At 37.6% G+C, this 25,271-nt stretch overlaps 1 protein-coding gene across 10 annotated transcripts in view; it reads right to left on the minus strand.

Moving 5' to 3' along the window:
• Positions 1 to 25,271, minus strand: part of foxn3 (forkhead box N3) — a 117,652-nt gene that overhangs the window by 86,668 nt on the left and 5,713 nt on the right. The window contains exons 1-2 of one of the 10 annotated variants that reach the window (XM_067367475.1): positions 1,574 to 1,763; positions 1,191 to 1,387 (exon numbers count right to left, since the gene is read on the minus strand). The exons of 6 other annotated variants lie outside the window; for them this stretch is intronic. The gene's annotated coding sequence lies outside the window, so the exon portion shown is untranslated. Of the gene's footprint in view, positions 1 to 1,190; positions 1,388 to 1,573; positions 1,764 to 6,777; positions 7,410 to 9,299; positions 9,313 to 25,271 lie in introns of those variants that run through there. 3 more of the 10 variants (XM_067367480.1, XM_067367476.1, XM_067367469.1) reach the window with 3 other exon arrangements.

Here is a 25,271-nt window from a genome sequence, read left to right on the forward strand (position 1 = left end):
CAAGTATGCATCAGCATTCTGTCCTTTTTAGGGTCGCATCTTGCTGTTTTTGGTTCGCTTAGATGTCTTTGGTCCATGCATATTTCAGTCGAACCGCACCAGAGTTCACTTGGAAATGGACCGAGAAACATCTTTTCAGTGGTCTCAGACCGCATTTTTGTGCACACCAGAGTTCGAATGGCAGCCTTCACACTTAATCAAATGAACCACACCCACAGACCAATCACACCAGAGTTAATTTTAATTGAACCAAACCTGCCAAGGTTGAACACACCCTAAGGCCATCTGAACCAAAATGTAACAATAATTGGGCCAAAACTAAAGGAAAAGCATGTATACTGTTTCCAACATGGAGGATTGTTATGAATGACACATTATATCTGATGTCCAGGCTCATGTTTGTTTCTCTGGGATTGTGTTTCTCTGGCAAATAGTTATAAATGTTCTCCAGTCGTGCGTCCAGTTGACAGAAAACCAGATCACAGAGGGTGGGTTAAAGCTACAGATAATTAGGCATGATGCTCTGATCAGAGCCCAAATACCATCTGCCTGTCTAAATCAACATTTGTGTTGGCAGCCTCATCATAAATCAGTGATTAAATGCATACATACATGCAATTTGTGTTTAATATAGTCATATACTGTACATCTGCATATGCAAGCAACCGGCCGTTGGAGCTTGAATAAATTAATGTCCGCTTGTGTCTGCCATGTGTTAAAATGCATAATGTTATTCTATGAATGGCTATGTTCATTTGCATGCCAGTATGACTGACATAACAAAGACAACACAATGACAAAGAACAGGACTTTGTTCCTTCATCACCCATCCTAACATCTGACTATTAACCGCATGCACAAGTGCCAAGAGAGATCCTCTATTCAACATGCAGACACGGACAGTCCTGATGTTACAAGCCGAGCGACTGCCAAACTGTCATTGTTTTGCTCGCTTGATTGGGAGAGCTGCATTAAAACAAGCACAAAACTCATTTAAAGTGGGTGAAGAACAAGTAATGAGTCCATTCATGCTGGTAATAAATCGCTCAGTGAGTCACTCAGCCACAAAAACAAGAAAAAAGTAAACTTTATGTAAAATTCTGACACGTCACATTCTCAACAAATGATTTAAATTAGACTAAACTACATTTTTATGACGTCAGAAGGAAATGTTAAAGTGCAAAACTCACCATTATGCTTGGGTGGTAGCTAGGATGTTGCTATGCAGTTGCTAGGTGATTGCTTACTGAATCAAGTCAAAAGCTCCTACCCCAAAAACTCCTATCTCTCTTCATGCAAACTTGGTGATGAACTAGCTGTCAATGGGGTTTAAACAAGTGGAGTTTCCTAGAAGAGTTTGTTTTGTTGCTGGAGGGTAAAAAAAGTACTGTATAAAGAAAAGAAAAAAAAAAAAGACTTCACTGTAAGTAATCAGATTTAAGGATACTTCAGCTTTACGTCAAAACAACTGCCATCCATCCCACAAGACCTCTATTTCCTGACGCACATCACACTTAATATCCATCTGACATATAAAAATGTGCCTGTGAGAAAGTAAAAATAAACTCCGTACCTGCTCTGAGATTTCATTCATAAGCTTTGCGTAGGCTTCTCTCGGCTCTTGTGACAAACACTTTCCTTCCCTCTAGACAGAAAGACATTTATGTGTAATCTCACACCACGGTACCCATAATTCCAAGGCACTATACGAAGTACGCAATATCTTGCTTTTGAGGGCATAAACAATCCACAGCCTACGTCAAAGTCCCGGCAAGCCTTGACTCATCTGCTCGGAGTGTTTACCTGTGAGAATTCTCTGAAAGGGTGTGACCTGTGGAAACCCCTCCTCTTGTGGAATCACATGTCATGCCCCACTAACCTGACTGCCGAAGCCCCGCCCCCCCATGCATCAGATTGGATGCAGGCCTGTGAACTCCTATGAGCTGCAGAGACATGTTTCAATGAAAACAGCCACAAGTAACATCATTTACATGAGGAAAAACAAGCATAAGAAGACTTAGCTGGAGGACTCCTGGCATTCTTGAAGCAGGTAATCCACATGTTCATGCTTTGAAAACAAATCCAGTCTTTATGGCTTTTGGTGTCGGCTTGAACAAAAAGTCATGTGTTGTCAATACTCGAGAAACGAGGGATAGGTGAAAGGTCACGTTCTCTCTGCCGCAGAGGCAGTAAATAGCTGCACTCAGTCTGTTTTTAAAGCAGTTCTCTTATCACTCCACAACAGAGAAGTGGCAGGTAGAGATTTCACACGGCTCAAAGCAAAAACCATGTCCAACTCAAAGGCTCGACTAAGCAGACACAAAAACAACCACTCGGCGTTCAAATAGCCCTAATTACACAAGAAATAATCAAAGGGCTTTAATCTTGGCATGAAAAAAGCATTACAAAAGTTGCAGTGAGTCTTTTTATCCCATTTGAAACTACAGCTTTTAATTACAGCTGGTCTGTGCAGCGCTTTGCTCACAGTATTGTTTTGCCCAGAGCCAAGTATTGAGCAAGAGTTTCCACAGCTTAACACAGTTATCATGGGTTAGTACTTGCAGAAATGATTTACAACCATTCTTTTGATTAATCTACCAAGTGTACTTAATCAAAGCCAAAAACCCTCGTGCATGGATGGTCTGTGAACAATTTCACTATGAAAAAAATGATGGTTAAAACAACTGACTCAGAATGTCAGAGTTGTCTGAGAGCATAACTACTCTTTCTCTCTTAAAACCAGGAATGTTCCAGGTTTGTTTAACACAGGTTTGGGTTTGTTCTACAACATTCAGGTGGATGTGTTTGGACATCTTGTGCAATTGAAGAATATTTCAGCTTTTAAAAAAACGTCTTAAAAACACTAGACAACTTTGAAAATATGTAGTTTGAGACAGTCACCCCAGAGAAAAGCCTAATGTTACCCTCTGTGAAAGAGCAGACCATATCTTAAACTGAATCTGAACACATCTGCTATATTAATGAAGGTCTGGCTGAAAAGAGTCTCATTTCAAATGTTGTGTTAGCAACTTTGAATCCATAGCCTGCCAAGCTACACTTTAAAGTAGTATAGTCACATTACTCTACTGACAAAAAGCAATGCTGAAGGAGACAGTTAGTACCATTTTAAATTTTCTAAAATATAAAGTTGTGAAAAAGTTGGTGGTAGAAGAGAGAAAAGATTTTACACTCGTATTAATTTTTTTGAAATGCTAGAGGAGGACGTTATCTGAACATATCGTTTGCCAAGCCATGTTTTTCCATACATGTATAGATATATGTGTACGTGTTTGTCAGATTACATGTAACAAGTTGCGTCTGTGTCGACCTAATGAACAACAGCTCTACTAATTTGCGACCCAATGCTAATTTGCGCTGCTCTTGGTAGCTTGCTATGTTGGTCATTATGTAAATTATTTGACTGCGTCTGTGTTTTTTATTTCACGCGTCAGCAGATTACGCGCAAAACTTGCCACTTAGATCACACGCAAAACTTGCCACTCCCATCGCCGCATTTATGGAATTGCGCTCTCATACTAATTTGCCCCATTTAGTAAATCTGGCCCTCTCTCTCTCTCTCTCTCTCATATATTATATCTATATATATATATATATATATATATAAAAATATTAAAAAATGTGTATTAAATATTTTTATTTCATAATTTATTTTATAAATTATAAATTACATTTTTTGGGGCCAATACCGATTTTAACAAACAATTATTGGCCAATACCGATATCAATATTTGCCATTTGCTGTGTTTTGAAATTTGTCATCAAAATAGATAGTATTTTGATCATGTTTTAAATCAGCAAAGTTCAAAAACACCTGCATTAAATTAGACTAGAAGTTTTATTGCTGCATCATCAAATAACTTCGAATGAACATTGATTTGATCCATTTAACATTCAGCAGGCCCTAAAAAAAAAGTAAAGTTTTGGTCATTACTTGGATGGGGTCCGCTACACTTATGAAAGTTAGAAAAGTTGCTTAGTCAAGAATAGTGTGTGATCTTTTGTTATTTGATTAGCATTAAAGCACAGACAGCAGTGCTAGGATAATGCAACAGACATAATACAGCTCAATGCCTTCACGCAGTTTATTAATAAACCATTAGTTTGCTATATCGGCCTTTTTCCTGCTAAAGCCGATATGCTGATGGTTGTAAATTGAGCAAAATCGTCCGTGCAATCTCACCGTCTGATACATTGGTGCATCCCTATTATAAATACATTTTAGTTTTATATATTATTAAATTTACAGATAAAAATTAATATTTTAAATGATAGCAAAGCAAAATGGTTTTGTATATAGAATGTATATATTTTTCTTCTCATTTGTTTTCCTTAAACAATATTTATAATGCATATTTTATATACAAATATTTTAAATATATAAAATATTATATTTTACAAAATGCATTTTAAATATAGTAAAATTATATTACTTAATGAAGCAATATACTGAATAATAATTATACATGTAATTTACAATTTAATCACAGCATCAATTTTGGCAGATAAATGCTGAGATTTTGAATGAATAAAAGGGTAACTCAAAAAGGGTAACAGCATTAAACGTTTAAACATTTACACTAAATATAACTTAAAAAAAACCTAGAATATATTCTAATTTATACAACAAAGTTGACACTATGAATATAAAGATTAACTAAATATTATTAAACTGCTATAAATAGATTTAAAATGCATAGCATCAGATTGAACTTTTTTCTTTTTTTTTTAAATCAGTTTAATTACATGAACTCTCCAAATAAACTGATTCACTAGAATGAATCAGATTTTCCAGTGTTACATATGAGAACACGTCTGATTATTGCCACAATTCGCTCGGCAGTAAAACCACATGCAAATTACAATGTGACACTGAAAACAGAAATGCAACCAGCTTTGTGGTTGCCCCACACTGCTGCTAGTGGAAAAGTATCAGTGTTTTTGAAAACAACTGAGCTATACTGTCATTGCTACTGTTAAAGGTAGTTCATCGCTAAATTTAGCCTCCAACGCTGCTGCTTTCCCCTCGATGTCCCCTCCTGTTTGAAATCCTAACAAGGTTATTTATTAGAAAAAAATGTAGTCAACAAGAAAGTATCCTTATAGATATTTCTGTCATTATAGTAGTATCTAAATGATCCTGTTCTAATTTAAGCACACAAAGCTGGATTTAAGATATGATATCCTAAAATTGTTTTATCTCACTGCGGCCAATAAGCAGATTACCGTGAATGTTCTACCTAGTAGCTGAGAGCTCATTAAAGCAGAAACAAAGACTTGATAGTGTCAGAGGCTGCATATATTTTCCCCACAGAGGTCATTAGGGTAGATTAGCACTGTTCTGTTGAGATAGAAACTCCAATTCCTGCTCATTTCAGCTCTGGCTGGGTTGCTGCCCATGAGGAGAGGTTCATTCAGGCTGCAGCGGCAACTGTGTCACCATGGTTAGTCCGAGGCACACGGGCGTCCGTTACCTTGGTAACGGGAGGATGGCTGGGACCGAGTGACAAGCTGTGTTAATTCTTTCACCCGTGAACACCAGAGGATCAGCACCATTTCTCTTCATTTCCATTGGAATCTGAGACCCCATTAAAACAGTCTGATTTTCACCACATCTCAGCTTATTAGCACCACAGTTTCATTCTTTTTACTCCCCGGATTTCCTTATTGGATACATCAGAGGCAAAGAAAGGTACAAATTGAACAAGAGCTTTGAATAAATGCTGTAATGGATCTCCATAAAAGTACAAGCTGTGTTCAGCTGTGGATTTATATCTATAATGTGATCATGCTTAATGGATCTCAATCACATCTACCAACCCCCTCATGAAGCAATGCAGCCTCCACCACTAGCATTCTGACAGCAGGGTTAGGATCTCATGTCAGCCTCTCTATAAACAGCACTGGACTTTTCTTTGCGCTCATGTCAAGATCATATGGTATATTGGATGGCAAACATACAGCAGAGATAGCTAGTTAAAATTTCTGAAACATTTTAAAGTTTTGAAGAATTTATTTATATATTTACAAACATATATTTATAATGTATATGTATGTTTATGCACATACAATTTATAAAAATGTACACACACACACACACATATACATATATATATATATATTTTTTTATCTTTTTGATCTTTAATTCATAAAATGAGGCACCAATTGAAACATTTATTTCATAATGTGACTTTCCCCCCACATTCAATTTTTTTTCTTCAATTAAAGGTTAGATTTTTGCTAATTTTATGAATTAAAGATCAAAAGGATAAACAATGCAGATTTATTTTTACAGTCATCTTTGATCATATTTACCAAGGGTGCAATAATTCTGACCACCACTGTATATATGTATGTATGTATGTATGTATGTATGTATGTATGTATATATATATATATCCAGAACCAATTGCATTGCAATGACTAAACTGTAACACATCAGGATTCTGATTTCAGTTTCTACATTGAATCAAACCAGGGACCTGTGTGATAGCGGTTACAATCCTCAACCATTAAGCGACCACCACCCAGGACAGGCCTGCGTGGGGCTGGAGGGGACATGCGGTGATAAAATCAGAATGGCTGCAGCTCCCAACTCGGCAGAGATGAACCACATTCGACGATAGCAAATCTGACAGAGCTGCTGTGTTGATGCATATGACCCGCTACACCACAGAGCCTGGTCTTATCGCACCGCAAATCAAATAGACCCGGCTACCATGGAGCGTTTAAACCATGTGGACACACATAGACACACACCTTGACATTCAAATTCCCTCAGAATTCTCCTCCCATAGGTTTATATCTTCTCCGTGACGCTTGCCAGACGGTGAGATTGCACGGCAGTTGAGCTGGGCCGAGGTTTAACATTTCACAGAAGGTCAGTGAGCATAGTGTGATTTGAAATCCAGCAGCTTTATCTCTATTGTAGACACCGGCCATCTCCCCATGAATGCCACTGCCTTGCTGGGGCTCAGCTAATACAGCAAAGCATCCAGGCATGAGAGTACAGGCTAATCTAATCCCAATGACAGAGGCGCGAGCAGAGAAAAATGTCCGCACAACTCTCAAACACATGTACAGGCATATCTCAACAGGAAACACAGGAGGATGATGGGTAACTGTATCCTAGTCACCACGCTCAACCTGGGGCTGCAGTGTGATGGAGTAAGTCCCTGTTGTTCAAACGTCAGCTCAGGGCCTGCGGAGAAAACCCGGGAGACAGGAAATTGAATTTGCCAGTGTATCGGTGACAAGGGAAACACAGTTAGCAGCTGAGTCCAAGGATGCAGAGCCTCAAGGGGAGAGGACACTTAATGAAAATTAAGACACTGCTCAAACCCAAACCACTTAATTCAGCTGATCAGCTGGCCGCAGTTGGATATAAAGTTTAGAAAGTAATAATAAAGGTTCCAGTTAGAAACAAAAAGGGTTTCACTATTTCAGTAGTCATGTCATTAAAGTATGATTTAAGCTCCTAAAAGAACTTACTATTCTGTTTTTTTTGTTTGTTTGTTTTTTTAAGAAATGTATCTGTCTACTGGTGCTATATAGACACTCATGTGAAGAAAACTCCAAATGTGACATCAAGAAATTAGATCTAGGACCCAAAGAGCCAACCGAAAAACTCTCTCAAGTAAGGATATCAAAAAGTCTGGTAACAAATCAATAATAATTGTAGTGCTGACCAACAGGTGAGTGACAGCAGATGTGCAGATGAACATTCAAATGTATTATTTGATCAATAAAGAAAGGCTGTCTTGATAAAATAAAAATAAAATTAAATTAAATAAAAAATAAAATAAGAATAAAAATGTATTTATCCTACATCTCAGGCTGTAGGATATATAAATAAATCACATATACACAAAGTGAAAGTACTTAGTGTTTACATAAGTATTTTGCTCTATTGTTTTTATTTGTTCCATTTCTTACTTTATTCATTTTATTATTAAATACATTCCTTGAAAAAACACCTAGAAAGAACTATTTAGTGTTTAATTTAAGTTTAATGAAAATTAATATTTACATTTTTGAACAAAGAAATGTGCTCAACTGTGAAAAAGTATTTTTTGACAAGAAAAGTGTTCTCTGCTGAACCTTTTTTAAGAGGGTTATGTGCTGGCGGGGGGAAAGAAAACTTCTTCCTGTTCACTCAGGCCGCTCTAACAGGCTCCTAATGAAGGTGCGCCTCATGGGAACTCTTCAGTTGTAGTTTTTCTTTCTTTCTTTTTCCTCAATCCCAAAAGGAGGGAGGGATCAGTGTATGGCTGCTTTAGGTTTAATAGCCACGTTAAATGGGCACAAACTGTCTCGCTGCGCAACACGTTTCATTAGTAAACAGCACTCAAGACGGCAGTGCCATTCGATACAATAACACGTAACAATGCAATTAATGGTGTTACATGCGGGCGGGGCCACGGTCTCGGGTGCACTGAGAAGATTATAATTGTTCCAGTCTGACTGCCTCTGGGAGCATGCAGCGGGGACATTTATTACCAGACAGAGAGAGAGAGAGCAGCAGTTATAGAGTACACCATAAACAGACATAAGTACTCCAAACCCAACTGAGCAGCCTCACTGCATTCTGCCTTTTAATCCAGCATCCTAACCATCATGAAATCTTGTGGCTTACTTGGAATGGTCTCATTGGGATTTAAATGATTCATTAATTTAAAAAAAATAAAACAAACAAACAAACAAACAAACAAAAAAACATAAGATGAAAAACCTAAACTAAATGAAAATCTGAAATGCTGCCATAGCAACTTAATTTAAAGTACTAAAATAACTGAGAAAAAAATATTTAGAAATATTAAAAATGCAAATTAAGAAAAAAACACAAATTAAGAAAAGTGACAAAATTATACTTTTTTAAATAATTACTAAAAATTGAAATGAAAAAGTAAAATATAAAAATAAAAATAAAAGCCTATTTAAAATATTAATAAAAAGTATATATTAATAAAAATGTATCTTATTTATATTATAAATGAAGGTTATATTATAAATGAAATGAATAAATATATTAATTGGAATTTTTTTTTTAAATGTAACAAAGAAAAATAAAGGTTGCATGTGCCATTTGGGACAGGGCCTCATAAGCATAAAATACAAAAATAATGAGTATATGATATTTAAGTATCTGTATTGATACTTATTAGTACTGAATGAAATGTAACCTTATTATTATTTATATTTATATTAAAGGCACAATATGTAAGATATTTTGATTACTACACTAGAACAATGTTATACATTTTGTTGACTTGTGAACCTACATTATCCCAAATGTTTCCAACAATGTTTTAATCTAGAGAAATAAGCAATTTTAACCAGCACACAGACCATTTGGATACATTTATCGACAAAAACTAATCATTGTTGTATAGCTCAACACAGTAAGTCTTATTGTTTAAATCTCGTTTTCTTGTTTTACCACAAATACCATGTTTTACCATGAGTCATATCGATCTAGCTTACTGCAGTGTGCAACAAAAGTCTCATAGTCACCGAGCGAATGCACAGAGTACCACTATAACAACTTTCAACACACAAATGTATCTAATATGACGCTTGACCAGAAAAAGTGGAAATGCTTGTCTGCGGCAAAAAAAAGCTCCACTGCTCTCGAGCTGTGTCATGCGTCGCGCTTGTCTCTCATTTGCAATTGCTCCAGTGGCCTCGTTCCACTCCAACGGCTTTCAGCCACAACACTGCTTCATACTATAATGTTAATAAATCTTTAATACATTAGCTCATCCATGAATATGATTTCTGCCCGAGTTCCTTCGGATTATTTCCACTGGATGTAGACGTGAAGACACCAGCTTCCGTGAAATCAAGGAATCATCAAGCTATGCTTTTGTTTTGAATAAGCGTCCTCTAGCAGCAAAATTTACATATTGTGCTTTTGATATTTGTTTCCAGTGAACTTATCGCAATGGATTCTGAGATCGTGTTATCTGAGAATGCATCAACGAATGCAATGCTGCCTTTAGAATTTGGGTAAAACAAGCTAACTTAGGAGGCACTACTTTTTGGAACACCCTTCGCCTTCAAATGCTGCCTCACTACAGCCACTTTCTACCGCCGGGCCGAATGTTTCTAAGAACGGTAAGGAATGGTTCCAGTTATTTCAAACTTGAACTTTTGTTCGGCACAGCACGATTACAAACCGCTCTCAGCTTGGAAATCTGGTAGAATGTGTGCTGTGATGTTGCATCTCAGGATTGGCCACTTGTTTGTTGCCTGGCTGCCAGTTTCTCTGTAGCTGTTTGCATGACATAAACACACATTAATAATACAGTTAAAAGAAATATCTGATCATCCTCCATAACGTGTATTGTCTATAAACACTTGCACCAAGGCAATAACTGACACATTTGTATCACATTCCAAAGAGCTCCGTTATCAGCCCCACAGTGAAAAATGAAACCATATCCGTACCAGCTGGGCAGGATCGGCACAGAATGGAACGGTTAAGCAAAAAGAACGGTTTGGCCAGACAGTGGAAAAGCGGCTTAGGTTTTGGAGCAGAGCAATTGACTAAAACAAACAGCACAGACACAGTGTCCCTTTTCCACATTTACTACTCAAAGGGGAAGACAGCACGCAAACCGCTTGTTCTTAAATGAAAGTATATTTGTCCCAAACCACAAGCATTTCAGAGTGCATTCCTTTTGATCTACGTCTCCAATGTCTTCCAGAGGAGTCAATAAAAGCTATACACCGGCTCCTTTACGAGCCCTGCAGATATATATTAGAGGGGTCTTACTGATTCAAAGCACAGCCATAAACACAATGGCAGGCCTGGCTCAGTGATAAGCCTCCCTTAGTGGAGACTGATGTTATCGGAGCAAGCACTGGACTGAGAGAAGGACCAAGGTGACGTTCAAGTCCTTCGAGGGAGAGAGAGACCATCAACTCAGTATATCACAGTTCAGTGTAGGACACAACTCTTTATCCCTCACACATGGGCACATCACGGATTCCTGACTTTCCGCAGAAATCCTGCTAGATGAGGTTGTAAAGCAGTCTTAATCTTTAATAACCGAGCGTGGATCAGAAACGTTCATTCACGCACCGATGATAATACCGTCTGCAGTACCTCAGGATCCACCTCTAATCACCCAGAATCCTCCTCTACAATGGCAAACAGGGACATAAACAAGAACAAAACATACACATTATTCTCAATTAACCCAGTGGTTCTCAATCCTGGTCCGGGAACACAAACCACAAATCGGGCTAATTAAACTCATTAAAAATCCTTTTTTTTTTTTTGGTAGCACTTTATTTTACAATCATGTTCCCCATGTACATATTATGTACTTATATAGTAATTACAATAACTGGGTAATAACTAGGTACTAACCCTGAACCTACCCCTAAACCTAACCTTAACCCATGTAGTTACCTCATATTAACCAGTATCTTCTACGGCAGGTACACTACTGTGCAAGTACACGTAAATGCACATACTGTATGAATATGATTCACAAACACATTATAGTTATGATAAATACAAACACCTACACCTTTCAATCATAGTTGGGCACTTTCCATTGATTCCTTGTTCTGAGCTCTTTTTGAATTTTTAGATGTATATTGAGACATACATAGTATATTTATTAAGCCATTTACCACATTACCTCATTAGCATAAATACATAGTTCTGTCATGAAACTCTGATAGTGCAGGCTGATGCGTCTTAACGCAAGCTGATGATAATTACAACATTAAAGGTGCTCTAAGCGATGTCACACGTTTTTAGGCCAAAACATTTTTTGTCACATACAGCAAACATTTCCTCACTATCCGATGGCTGCCTGTCCCCTGAACACACTGTAAAAAAACGTAGTCTCTGTAGTCGCCACAAGCTCCAAAAATGGCAATAAAAACAAACTGGTGCAGCCTGGACCACAAAACATAATAAACGTGCTCCAGCCAATAACCGACAAGAATGATTTTAAATGCGCGTTCCATGTTTCAGGAAGCATGGAAGAGAGGGGGAGGAGGAGGGAGGGTCTAGCTAGCCTCTGTTTTGTTTGACAACACTTCGAACGTCAACAGGAAGTTACTCCACCCAGTATCACTTAGAGCACCTTTAACTACTGGTATAAGCTGATTGGTCCATGTCACATCTGCGGCCAATGAGCTTGTTCACACACTTAACCCTTGTGCGGTCTTCGGGGTCTTTTTGACCAGCAAATGATGTTTGCTCAAATTTTAAAAAAAAAGAAAAAAAAGTTATCTTTGTCCAAATGCTATGAGACTTTGTACGGTGGTTAACACTTTTAAGATCTACAAGTAAAAAATAAAAAAAATTGGAGTGATATCTTGTTTTTATGTTAGTGTAAAAAAAAAAAGTTACGTTCGTGGTATTCGGGGTCTCTGGAGACCCAGGGCAACACAATGTAATTTTGTAACAATATATTTTTTATTATTTATATATTATTATTTGTAATTTTACTTTGTTTATTAATGTTTTTTTCAACATTTGTGCAGTTTTTGGAAGATGTGATATCTTTTAAATTTATATAAATAAATTAAAAAATATTTTTTGAAATAGGTTTTTATGCATGAACAGCTTTTTATGTAAAATTCACTTTATGAAAGGCCCAGATTTCTAACTTTCATTCATGTGGATAACATGGATAATTTGACATGGTTTAGTGTAAGATTTTTGCCCATATTTTGAAAAATGCAGTTTTAAATGTAAAAAAACTGTCACTTTTACCAGTAGACGGCTGTAAAGCTCCACTATTTGCTATGTGCTATTTGAATGACTGAAGTTTTTTTCAGTTGGATTCATATCTAAATGTTATGAAATCACAATTATAACAATAAAAATTACTTTGTCAAAGTTTAGCATTTTTGTGCAGGGCAAAATCAGTTTTTCAATAATAATTTTATAATAAATTATAAAATAATAAAATAAATAATTTTTATTTTTGTGTGCGTGCATGTGTGTGTGAGCATGTCCATTTTGTATTAGGGATGTTTTTTGCATTTTTGGAAGTGTGCCACTTAATTTCTGTCTGTGTGTGTTGTGCGTTGTTTCTGACTTTGAGAATGGATTTTGTCCAGTTTCTAAGTGGGGTCTCTGTGGGTTACGTTATTGATGATTTTACTGAAAAACTGAATTTTTCAGTACAAAAAATGCTAAACTTTGACAAAAAGTAATTTTTATTGTTATAATTGTGATTTAATATCATTTAGATATGAATCCAACTGAAAAAACACTTGTGAAAAGACATCTTTCAGTCATTCAAATAGCACATAGCAAATAGTGGAGCTCTGCAGCCATCTACTGGTAAAAATGTTAGTTTTTTTTACTTTTATAACTGCATTTTCCAAAAGATGGGCAAAAATCTTACACTAAACCATGTCAAATTATCCATGTTATCCACATGAATGAAAGTTATAGCCTTTTATAAAGTGAATTTTACATAAAAAGCTGCTTTTGCATAAAAAACTATTTAAAATAATATTTTTTTATTTATTTATATAAATTTAAAAAATATCACAAATCCTTCAAAAACTGCACAAATGTTGAGTAAAAACATTAATAAACAATAAAATTACATTGGTTTTTAAAAAACATATTATATTGTTACAAAATTGTATTTTGTTGCTGGGGTCTCCAGAGACCCTGAAGACCACGAGTGTAGTCCCTTAAACGGAGACCGCACAAGGGTTAAATGGCTGGTTACATTCACTATAGGGCTGCAACGATTAATCGCGATTAATCGTTTGCAAAATAAAAGTCTGTGTTTACGTAATATATATGTGTGTGTTCTGTGTATAATAATTATGTATATATAAATACACACACATACAGGTATAAAGTTTAGAAATATATGCATGTATTATAAATATATATATTTATATATATTTTATATTACATATAAACAAATATTTTATATATAAATATAACATTTTTCTTAAATATATACATGAATGTGTGTGTATTTATATATACATAATTATTATACACAGAACACACACATATATATTAAGTAAACACAGACTTTTATTTTGCAAACGATTAATCGCGATTAATCGTTGCAGCCCTAATTCACTACAGCAGTTTGCAAAGCGCTTCCGAGTTCCTCTAAAACCCTCAACCTTCCCCAGATCCACATGTATAGATCTGCTATGGGTTATATGCTATTTGTGCAGCAGCGTATTGGCATATGTACTGGCAGTAGCAAGTTCCTTTACTTGCTGTGCAGCAGCAGCAGCAGCAATAATCTACAACATCAGCAATTCAGCAGCGGAGCAGATCTATTCCGCCACAACCAAATACATTCACATTGTCATGCTAACAATCTTCCAAGAGTTGTCATGATAGAAATACAAATACCAATCATGGTGGGCGCTTTCCATTGACTTTTATTGGTTTTATACTGAGCTAATGATATTTTCTATCTTGTAAACCCAAACCTAACTCGCACATAAACCTCTTTGTATTTTTAGTATATTTTTGGGCCATTTTCCTCATAGGGCCATTGGCTGGCTCACACAATGTCAAAAACCTGACCTGCACACAAGCACCCACCTCAAGCTGAATACGTCCCTGAGGTCAACTGTGGTCACAGAGATAAGCTATCATTCATCATTGTGGCAGGCGGTGCTCTTGAATTAAGCTCATGGTACAGCTATAACCAGAGGAAGAGGTTCCATATCAGTGCTAAACAAAGCCGTCTCAGTGATAGCGGGGTCGGTGGGAACATGTGAGAGAGATTCTTAAGCTCTCCTCCTCATTTGACCCGCTTTCCTTTCAAACATGACCATCCTGCAAAGCATCCTGGGCAAAGAGGTCATTTTGATTGTGTATGTGCTTGTCTATACATTTCAGTGCTTGTGAAGAAGTGCACATGTATGAAAATGTCTTCACAAATATAGTGAAAAAATGAGAAAAGACTTGAGAGACTATTGAAAATGTTAATAAAATAAGCAAATAGTCATTTTTAAATATAATAATGCCAAAAGGTGTACCTATATCCAAATAAGCCTAGTTTTACTATTATATAGTATGCAAAAAAAAACAAAAACAAAAAAACAGTAGGGCATAGGCGGAGCATGGAATTTTCTCACTCAGACCACTGAATGCTGCTGCTTCTGATTGCTTTTAGAGGGAAAACCTGCCCATAACTGCTGGTCTCGGATCAGATTTCTCTGTAATTATAGCATATTGGCAAAAGAGATTTGGTGTTCGCGCTCTTGAGAGCGTCAAAGGTTTCTATTTACAATGTGTTTTTTCAGCGTTGAACAATGTAGCCAATCACAAACATATCTGTTGATTTTTTTAAACGCAATGGCCAATCAGAGGTGTTTAACAATCCACTCACCTCTCAAAACGCTGGAGTTTTTATTCAGTGCTGTGTTCTGCACTCTTGCAAATCCTCCTGTTATAAGTTAACTTACAACAAACAGTGTAGACATTATGTAGGCTAAATAAGAGATTCGTTGTGCGGTCAGCTTCATTGATTATAACAGAACTTTGTGAGATTGCGACGAATTGAGATTAGTGACAGTTTATTAGGGATTATAAAGGGAGCGTTCTTTGCGTGCTTTCTATGTGATACAATCCATTGAGAATTTGAATAAAACTTTTGTTTTGTTGCATTAGATAAAGCAATGGTTATTTATCATGCCAAATCATGCAAACAGTATTATTTTTCTTTTCAAATTATGGTGGTTTGTGAGCTGCTAATAACAAATAATTTAGCGGGAATGCTTATGCTGGGATGTGTAGGTTGTTACAAGGCGACATGCAACTTGAAACTATTTCATGACATTCTATTTAAATGTGTTTTTACAGAGGAAGCGTATATCCTTAGCCTTGCCATGGAATTGCTTCACCCTCCGCCTATGCAGTAGGGTAAAAATACCTGGATGACCTACTGTTTCTGCTTATGGTATCCACTTTACTATCCCATAAGGCTATGGGGGAGGAGTCGTCATTGGCAACAGCACCATTGCTGACGGCTTAGGTCAAATGAGACTGCCATATTAGCCTATGTAATATTACCTTAATCAAAAATTTTAATTTACTGGAACATTGAGTGATAATATTTCAAAGTGGTTTCCATCATTTTGACAGACAATAAATGCTGTATTTATCTGCTTTAGAAACATTCCAGTTAACACTGCTAATAGGGATAAGAAGGGGAGACAATTACATTTTAAAGCATCCGTGTGAAAACAAAAAGAGACATGAGGATTTGGGGACCAAAATGAGAGATTCTTAGTGCATTCCAGTCATTATTTTAAATTAAATGATAGCAGACCACAAAATCTGCAATATACATGTTGTAAATTGTCATACTTTTACAGTGGAAAAACAAAGAAACAAATTAAGAGGAAAATAATGCAGCAACTGAAAAGAGCTCTTGCCACGGATATCCTTGTGATACCATATATCACAATAACATACCAAGTGTTACATTATTTCTCTTAAAGTTTGAGCATGAAGGAAATTGTACAGCTCATTCAGTCAAAATGACAGATAAGGATTATTTGTAATGCAACCATATGATTTGAAATTATTTGTTTCCATGTTTTTAGTGGAACTTCCCCAAATCGGAAGTGCCTCCCATAATCTAAAAACACAGTAGGCTTGTTATGAAAAAGGTGGATGCATACATATGGACAAACCAACATTGCAGATGTAGTATTCGTAATGTATCCATACGACACGTATGCTAGTTATTGTTAGCTCACTGGAAATATTATAGGGTAAGACTTTATTTTATCCATTAGGATTTGTCTAGATAACAATGACAGTAGTATTTAATTAAACAGAAATATTTACGTTTATTGTAATATTGTGAATAACTGTAATATTGTGAAATAGTAATAATATTTCACATAACTATTTTCTATTTTAAAATGTAATTTATTCCTGTGATGGCAAAGCTAAAATTTTAGCAGCCATTACCCCAGTCTTCATTTGAAATAGAAGTCCGTACTGTCACTTTTGATCAGTTCCTTGCTAATTATATATATATATATATATATATATATATATATATATATATATATATATATATATATATATATATATATATATATATATATATATATATATATATATATATATATATATTTATTTTTAAATAAAAGTAGATTTATATAGAGAAAGAGAAAATTATTATTATTATTTTTTAAAATAAGGTCTATGGAAGGTTATCAAGTATAAGTGTATATATTTTTGTGTGAGTGCATGTAAAAGCATTGCTGCGTGTACATTGATGACTGATCCTAGCATGAGCGTCACTGTTCATCTGTAAAGGATACAGCCCTTAATGAGGTGAGTAAAACAGCTGCTCTCTACACCACTAAATTTAGGCAGTCAAAATCACACATGCTTAAACAGGCACACTCACAAATACTCACATGCTTGCAGTGCTGGCACAGCATAATTAAAATATTATTCATTGCATTTGATTTGCAGTTAAGGTTAAATGGTTGCAAATTATTTATTCCTCAATTAAACAGCACATGTGCAAAGGTGAACACCATTAAATTGTAAATACTTGTGTCAACAGTTTTTCCCCATTTTTTTTTTTTTAACAGTGTGGCATTATTTAATGGAAATTGTGCCCGTGGCGGAAACTAAAATTTGACCCAGGTGAAAATACAAATGAACCCAGCTGTCATTTGCAAAACAAAGGCACTTCATGAATGCAAGAATTACGGAAAACAGCTGCTATGTAATGAACAGACAATCCATGATACTGATAATTTAATGCTCAACTCAAGGCCCTCGCCCATGGATTCTCAAGGGAAATGAAACCAGCAGAAGACGTTAATCTTTTCTGTGTGTTTTAGGATATATTTCTTCAGACTAAGCGTCACATTCTGCCTTTACGGATCTGTTTTTCAATTAAGGCTGAAAAATGGGCAACTGACAAATTGATTAACTGATACTCCAGATTCTTTTATGAAAAGAACTGTTAAAAACCCTTCATAAATGGTTCATGTAAAGGCAGAGTGAGAGTCCCAACAGGGAATGTACCACATTTATTTATACAGTCCAATGTATGGCTGGACAATTAACTAGAAAAATAAATAAATAAATAACTGCACAAATTTACCTTAATACAGGCCTACTGTGATGTTTACAGTGCTAGAGGCGGTACTCTGATTCCCAGCACGCCGCCAATGTTGGAACAACATGCTAAAATATTCTGACAGAGCCACAACACCACTTCTGAATCTACATCTCCATCAATGAAATAATTTGAATAAATCAGAATCATTAAAATTCTTACTTATTCCTTTACTGTGCTGCGTTTACCTCAGTAAGTTGACCGAGTGGATCTCTGAACTCGTGTGAGTGGAGGTGGGGCTAATTAGCATATTCATATATCTGCATATATGTAATGAAGCAAGGCTGTAGAGTTACATTCAAGCTATTAAGCTAGACATAAATACATTTTTTCACAGGAAAAATAATGATCAATAATTAGTTTTAAGGAATAAAATTATTGACTACAGGGGGGCTTTAAGAAATTAAAACTTATATTTCTTCAAGGGTGCATTAAATTGATCAAAACTGACATTCATAATGTAACGAAAGACAAGCAAATGCTGTTCTTTTAATCTTTCTATTCAAAGGATTCTGAAAAAATATCAGTTTCCACAAAAATAAAACGTTTTTAACACTGATAATAAGAAATAATTCTTGAGCAGCAAATCAGCGTATTAGAATGATTTCAGAAGGATCATGTGACACTGAAGACTGGAGTAATGATGCTGAAAGCTTTGCAGCACCCAAAACTTGAATTTTTAAATAGTAAAAACATTTCACAATATTATTGTTTTTAATGTATTTTTGATCTAATTAATGCAGCCCTGGTGAGCATAGGAAACCTCTTTCAGAAACTTTCAGAGACTTTTTCTGTGTCCTGAATCTAGCAGAGACCTAAATCTGCAGAGGCCAAGAATCCCTCTCAAACCTGAGCAGGAGCTAATCAGAATATATATCCTGTTCTTCTGAATCTCTCTCTGCCTCACTCATACACATCAGCGGGAGCCAGAGTTTGATCAGTGGCAGGCACACACTTCCTTAAAGGCGGCCTAATCTGAGCCAGTCAGGTGTTTGTACCTTCTGCCAAAGCTTTGGTGGAAAAGTGGAGCCGCATAATCTGACAATGCTCCTCTGACACAGTTGCCTAGCAACGGCGAAGCTTGGGGTCTCGAGCTGATAGTTGAGGGCCGGCGCAAGGCAGGATTTATCATCTCTGACGACTTTTATTTGATCTAGACAGATTAACGGGCCCTGCGAGGAGCCGAGGACACACAGGCGTATAAAAACCCCCTCCATAAACACGTATTCGAGCATAAACAGCAGGCACGGATAACAGATGTAGAATATGTTGCTGGCAAGAGAAGACAGGGAAACTAGAGTTACCTTCTCTAAGATCTTCCTTCTCTCTTTCCTTACTCCGCAGGCTAAAAGTTTGCTTGAGATCTTATAGGTCGGCAGTCGCCTTTGCTGCCAAGTGTGGCTGATTTTGAGAAGATGAGAGCTCTGGTCTTGGCGTGGTGTGATGAGCTGTTGGGAGACTAATTGCGGAGTGTAATCTGCTCTGATTAGCGGGAGAGGAGCAGGCAGGTGTGAGCACACACACACACATCAGCTCGGGCCGACGCAGCTGCAGCCTGACCGTGTGCCAGATAAACAAAAGGCATGAGGCCGAGGCCACGATAACACACAGGCAAACACACAGTCTCCGTCGCTATCCTCTGCTAATTAACCACCAACACACCTATCACACTTAACCGCCTGCCATATGTTTACATCCAGATGAGTTTTCATCTCAGCAACCTTCCCAGGAGCGCAATTCACATCCAATTCTAAAGCGGCAGTGACAAACTATTTAGGAGTACGCACGGGACGCAGGCAGAGCATACATCTTGTTTAGATTTCTGTAGCGTTGTCCTGGGCAAGGAAAGGCACAGGAAAACACATGCTGTGCTTGAGTCAGCAGGATCCGGGGCTGGCGCATTAAGTTATCACGCCTCGCTATCCCTGCCCACAGCTGACATAGGCAATTACAGCTGAGGTTAATATCACACAGCCACGGACCAAAAAAAAAAAAACTGCATATCTCCCTTTCCCATCGCTCCGAATAAGGAACACCAGGTCCTCGCAGAATTAGTGCTGGGGCAGCACATGCGATGCCTGGGAGAGTATTCTGCGGTCGGTCCTCGCTGTAACCTTGACGCACAACCACTTGGTTTTTTACCAGGGTTGAAAATTAACAGGGGCTTGGGGCAAAAATGTCACCAAAATGTCCTAAAATTGCCCCCCAGATTCAAGATAAGGGGGCAAAAAATGCTCCCCGCGCAAGTAAATGAAATCGCTGGAGCGATTAAAATGAAATGTGAAAATGAATGAAAAGTGTTGATTGTGGCATTACAATAGATGTTACATCAGATTTCATTTATGCTTTTTTTTTTGTTCTTATGAATGCAATGGCAAATCAAAAGCATTTAGATTAGCCACCACTGAAAACGCTCGCGCTGACTGAATTCTGCACTCTCGTGAATTCTCTCATCATAAACAAAAAAAACTGCATACAAGATGTAAGTAATAAATTATTTTTTTCAATGTAGACAGCTTCAGTTACTGTAACGAGTTTGCGTTAAACTGAAGTCATCAACTGCTTCAGTGATGGGAAACATTCTTTGCTCACTTTTTGTGTATAATACATTCCCAGTTCGAATAACCATTTTGTTTTTCATAATACTAAAACAACTAATGTGAAGTCTTGATTTTCTAATCCGTAAAAAGCAATAAACTAATTCATAAACAGTTCTTATGTTCTGCTTGTGTAGCCAGAATATGACATGCAGTTTCCACAAACACAAAAGCTGTTTTTGTTGTATTATACTAATTGACAAAGTTAAAATATCAAGAGCATTATTATTGTCGAAATTGACAATAATAATTTGTCATATTATCACAGCCCTACCCTGTAATGACTTATATTCTTTATATAGGCTATTCACAGTCTGTTGCAGCGTGAAGATGGCTTTTGTTGATATTGATCAAAGTTTATTGGTAACAGTCTTGAAGTAATTGGTTAAATTTAAGAATTTAACATAAAAGACAACATAGATACATTTAATAAGGTAATAAAACAAGACTTTGCCTTACTAAGGTAAAAATTGTCCTTGGAAATCAATTCCAGGAGACAAAAATTGCCCCTTATTGGAAAAGTAAATTTCTGACCCTATTCTATACACAATCATTAAACCAAGGAGTTTTAACCTGCTAGAGCAAGGTGATGGGTATAAGTCGCAAGGAGACATGGTGGCGATGTTTACTGCGCTCCAGTTCACTTAATCTCTGTGTCAGATGACAATTTATACATGTCATTCCATTACCACACTATAAACTGTCCCCAGTGAAACGCTGCCCTGCTAATCAGCTCCCTTACAAACAGAATTAGATTTCCAATTTAATTTGTTTCGGCCTGGAAAAATATGACGAACCGCCAGGACAATGCAGTGCGATGGCCGTGGAAGGGCGGTTTTCTTCTGATAATCGAGTTAAAACAAAACATAGCACGAGGGAGTGCGTTCACATAGTGCTCTGGCACGGAAAGTGTTTGCAGAGAGGGGAACGAATCTACATTCCAAACAGACCATGACTGACCAGAGGTCCATCTCTTTATTTTCCCTTTGGCGTGTGTTGTCGAGGCATCTGAAGACCTGTGGCTCTTTCACTTATCTTCTGTAAACACTGGTGGAGGCTGACTGTCACAAGCCCAAAGTTTGTTCTTGTTGATAATGTCATGGTAACAGAGAGAACGGGAAACTGCACTCCAGCAGGGATGGAGGCAAACACACTAAAAGCACATTAAAAAGCAGGAACAAATTCAGAGACATTTTTGTGTTGCTACCAAAAACATGAGAATGAGAAGTGATTTGGAAGATAATGACCATCCTAGAATAAATTGTCTTACATGCCCCTTCAGACTGAATGAAAAAAGAAAAAAAAAAGCATCAACTTATTTTATAATAACTTTATACTGTTTACACCTAGTATAAAGATGCGTTTTGGTCAATCGGATCACAAGTGGATGACAGTAAATATATGAGTAAAACGTTTTGATCTTTTCCACTTTCGACCACTTCCAGAGGTAATCAAAAACGCATTTGACCGGATTGTTTTCTTAATGTAGACGCCCATGTTGTCAAATGCGCTTGAATAGCCACAAAAGACCGCCTACTGACCTAACGCGTAAACATCACGGGAAGCATAGCCAGGCAGAATTTAAACTTTCGGCTGAAGACCCAAGTTTGGTTTAAAGATGAAAAACATACCAAGCACAATGTTCTCTCACCATTCCTGATTTCTCACAGCGTTCAGCGTGATTTTGCGGCTATCATAGCAGAAATGAAAGCTGATGCTCTCCGTGTTTTTCCGTTGTCTCTACATGCGCATTCATATGTAAATTGCGCAAGCTTATTTTGTCCATTAGATCGAAAGATCTTAAAAAAACCCATACATTCACCCTCCCCTCAAAGAAATCAGGACAGAAGTGGTCGAAAGTAGACAAAAGAGACCTATTAAAACACCGGGTGTAAACGGGTATGTGTCTGCCTCGTCTACTTGTGATCCGAACGACCAAAACGCATCTAAGTACCAGGTGTAAACAGGGCCATAGAGATGTGATCCTTGTCCGCTTATATGCTAGACTAACAGGTCTAATAGTTTTATAAAGAACTACTATAAGTTGTTAAAAAACATTTTCCTTTGGTCACATTACATCTCATTGAAGAAGACTGTTACAATAGTATTAATTTGTAATGCTTCTCGAAGCATTTAATTCCCCCATTTTCACAGATAAACCACAAATTCAAGCTGACAAATCATTTGTATGCAAGATGAATCACATATCTTCAAGATCTGCAGAAAAATTGTGAGAGAAAAGCTGTCTAGGGTCATTAGTAGGGTTTCAAAGTCACTCTGCCCTCTGACAGAGAGCGTTTGACAGGTGCTGCCGAGGCAAAGCTTGCCACAGGAGAGAGAAATGATACCATCCTGATTAGATCGTCCACCTTAGGGAAGGTGCTGATGCACAGAAATTCTAAAAGAGAGGAAGAGGAGGGCAAGAAGGAGGGGGTGGGGGGTTGGTGGGTGAAGAAAGAAAAACTGAAAGCGCAAAATAGAATAGCTGTCAAATGTGCAACGTTTCTTCTCCCACGTCGCACTGTCCCTCCTTTGGTGTGTTACCCCCAGCGGAGACGTCTCAGTGCGATGTGTCAGTCAGACCCCTATCCTCACGCCGTTCGCAAATTGTCAGACTCCATGCTGACCCGCAAGCCTGTGTTACTACCACGTTCATTCAAAATTTTGAATGAATCCCAGAGCACTCTAAGCCCTCTCCCAAAATCAAAATTCCTTTTTTAAATCAGTTACTGGATGTGAACTTGGTCCACTTCCGTGCTAGACAAACCTGTCAGACTCCACACCAACCTGCCAGCCTGTTCCTACAACGCCAAAAAAAAAAAATACAAAAAATGTGAGAAAATAAACCGCTCTTGCATAATCCATCAAACTGAAAACAGAAAGTCGCACTTGTTAACCGGGAATGGCTCCCAGAGCACTCCAAGCCCTCTTCCAATCAAGAACCGATTCTCATCTGGCATTTCATTAAATTCAAACAACTATTACAATGCATTTGATCGCACGAAAGCGGAGTAATTCGAGGGGTTAGGCTCATCAGTGCTGGCCTCTTCTCTAAAGTCATTAATGAGGGCTCAGGCCAGGCTCAGGGCTTTCCACGAGTCACTAACACTCCTATAACCACTCTTCATCTGATGAGCTCGTTCATAAAGCCTGAGGAGCCAGGATGCCTCTTTAGAAACGGTCCCCTTTTCCAGGCTAAATGAACAGTTATTGAGTGAAAACAGGTCAAGTGGACTGGGGGCACACTGCTAAGTAAAGCTAAAGAGAAAAGTGTTATAGTGTGAGAAAAAAAAGAGAAAAGCAGAGTGCCTATGCGTGAAAGCAGAGGAGGATTGTTGCTCGGCATCTATGGGAAGTGGTGGTGGCTATGAACGAGGTGATTTGCACATTAAAAGCGGCAAATGTAGCGCAGCTTTGAGGGAGCCACCAGCAAAGAATTTGCACTCTCTAAATAAATAAAGTTGACAAAAAAACCCTCAGCGTTCGGCACGATAAAACACTTTCGCTTGAGTAGTAAATCGATGCAGAGTCGGTGCCTGGATGTCAACAATGTTTTGAATGTGTTTTGACACTGAGAGGTGACAGTCATTCACTGAAGACACATTCTGCCTTGGGCTTGTGATTAGGCACAGGATGTGTGTGTGCGTCTGTGACGAATAGAGAGAATGATACAAACCATAGTGTGCCGAAAATGAAGCTGAGAGCCACCCCGCTGCACAAGAGCCCCGTAAAATACAGTTGTTTATATGCTCGACAGCAGGGCTGTGCCCTCCCTGACAGAACAAAAATGAAAGCAATATCAATGAAATATGACACTGATGATAGACTGGGAGAAGAGATGGAAATGACTTGATTCTCCTGAGTTTTCCGAATGAGATCTGGCCTGCGAGGATGTGTTCAAGCTGAACTCTGAGATAGCTTGCACTTGTCAGGTTTCTCAAACAATCAGGGCATCAGCTCCACTGGGAGTTGTCAGAAATGAGCAGAAAACTCAGCAGGTTTGTAAGAAGCCCACTACGGAAGTGCGGTTCTGTTAATAAACCGCCTCTGAAGGCTACAGTTGGATCCGAAAACCACTCGCTCAAACGACATAAAACACTACAGACTGTTCCAATCAGCTAAATTAGAATTGTTTTCTGAAAGCTGACTCCTATATGACCTGTATGCGTATCTGGGTTTGAGAATGTGTATGTTTCTGTGTCCTTGGGCGATCGTCTCTGGCTGTAAGTGGGAATAGACCATGTCCACTGGCTGTACAGCCAGAGTTTTCAATGCCCTTGATGCCTGCAGAACAGAGGACAATAGGATCAGTGTGAACAATGCAAGCCCTCTTAACAACACTGATCCACTAGGCCTAGAACCACAGCCTTTCTCCACTATCATCACACAACACACACACACACACACACACACACACACACACAAAGCCACCAGTGCTTCAATACAGAGGAAAAATGCCTCTTTCTTCTCATTTTAAACCATTAAAAGGCACAATATGTAAGATTTTTGGATTAAAATATCGAAAAACCAC

Source organism: Chanodichthys erythropterus, chromosome 18 (assembly GCF_024489055.1).
Source record: "Chanodichthys erythropterus isolate Z2021 chromosome 18, ASM2448905v1, whole genome shotgun sequence".
In the NCBI taxonomy this organism is placed as follows: domain Eukaryota; kingdom Metazoa; phylum Chordata; class Actinopteri; order Cypriniformes; family Xenocyprididae; genus Chanodichthys; species Chanodichthys erythropterus.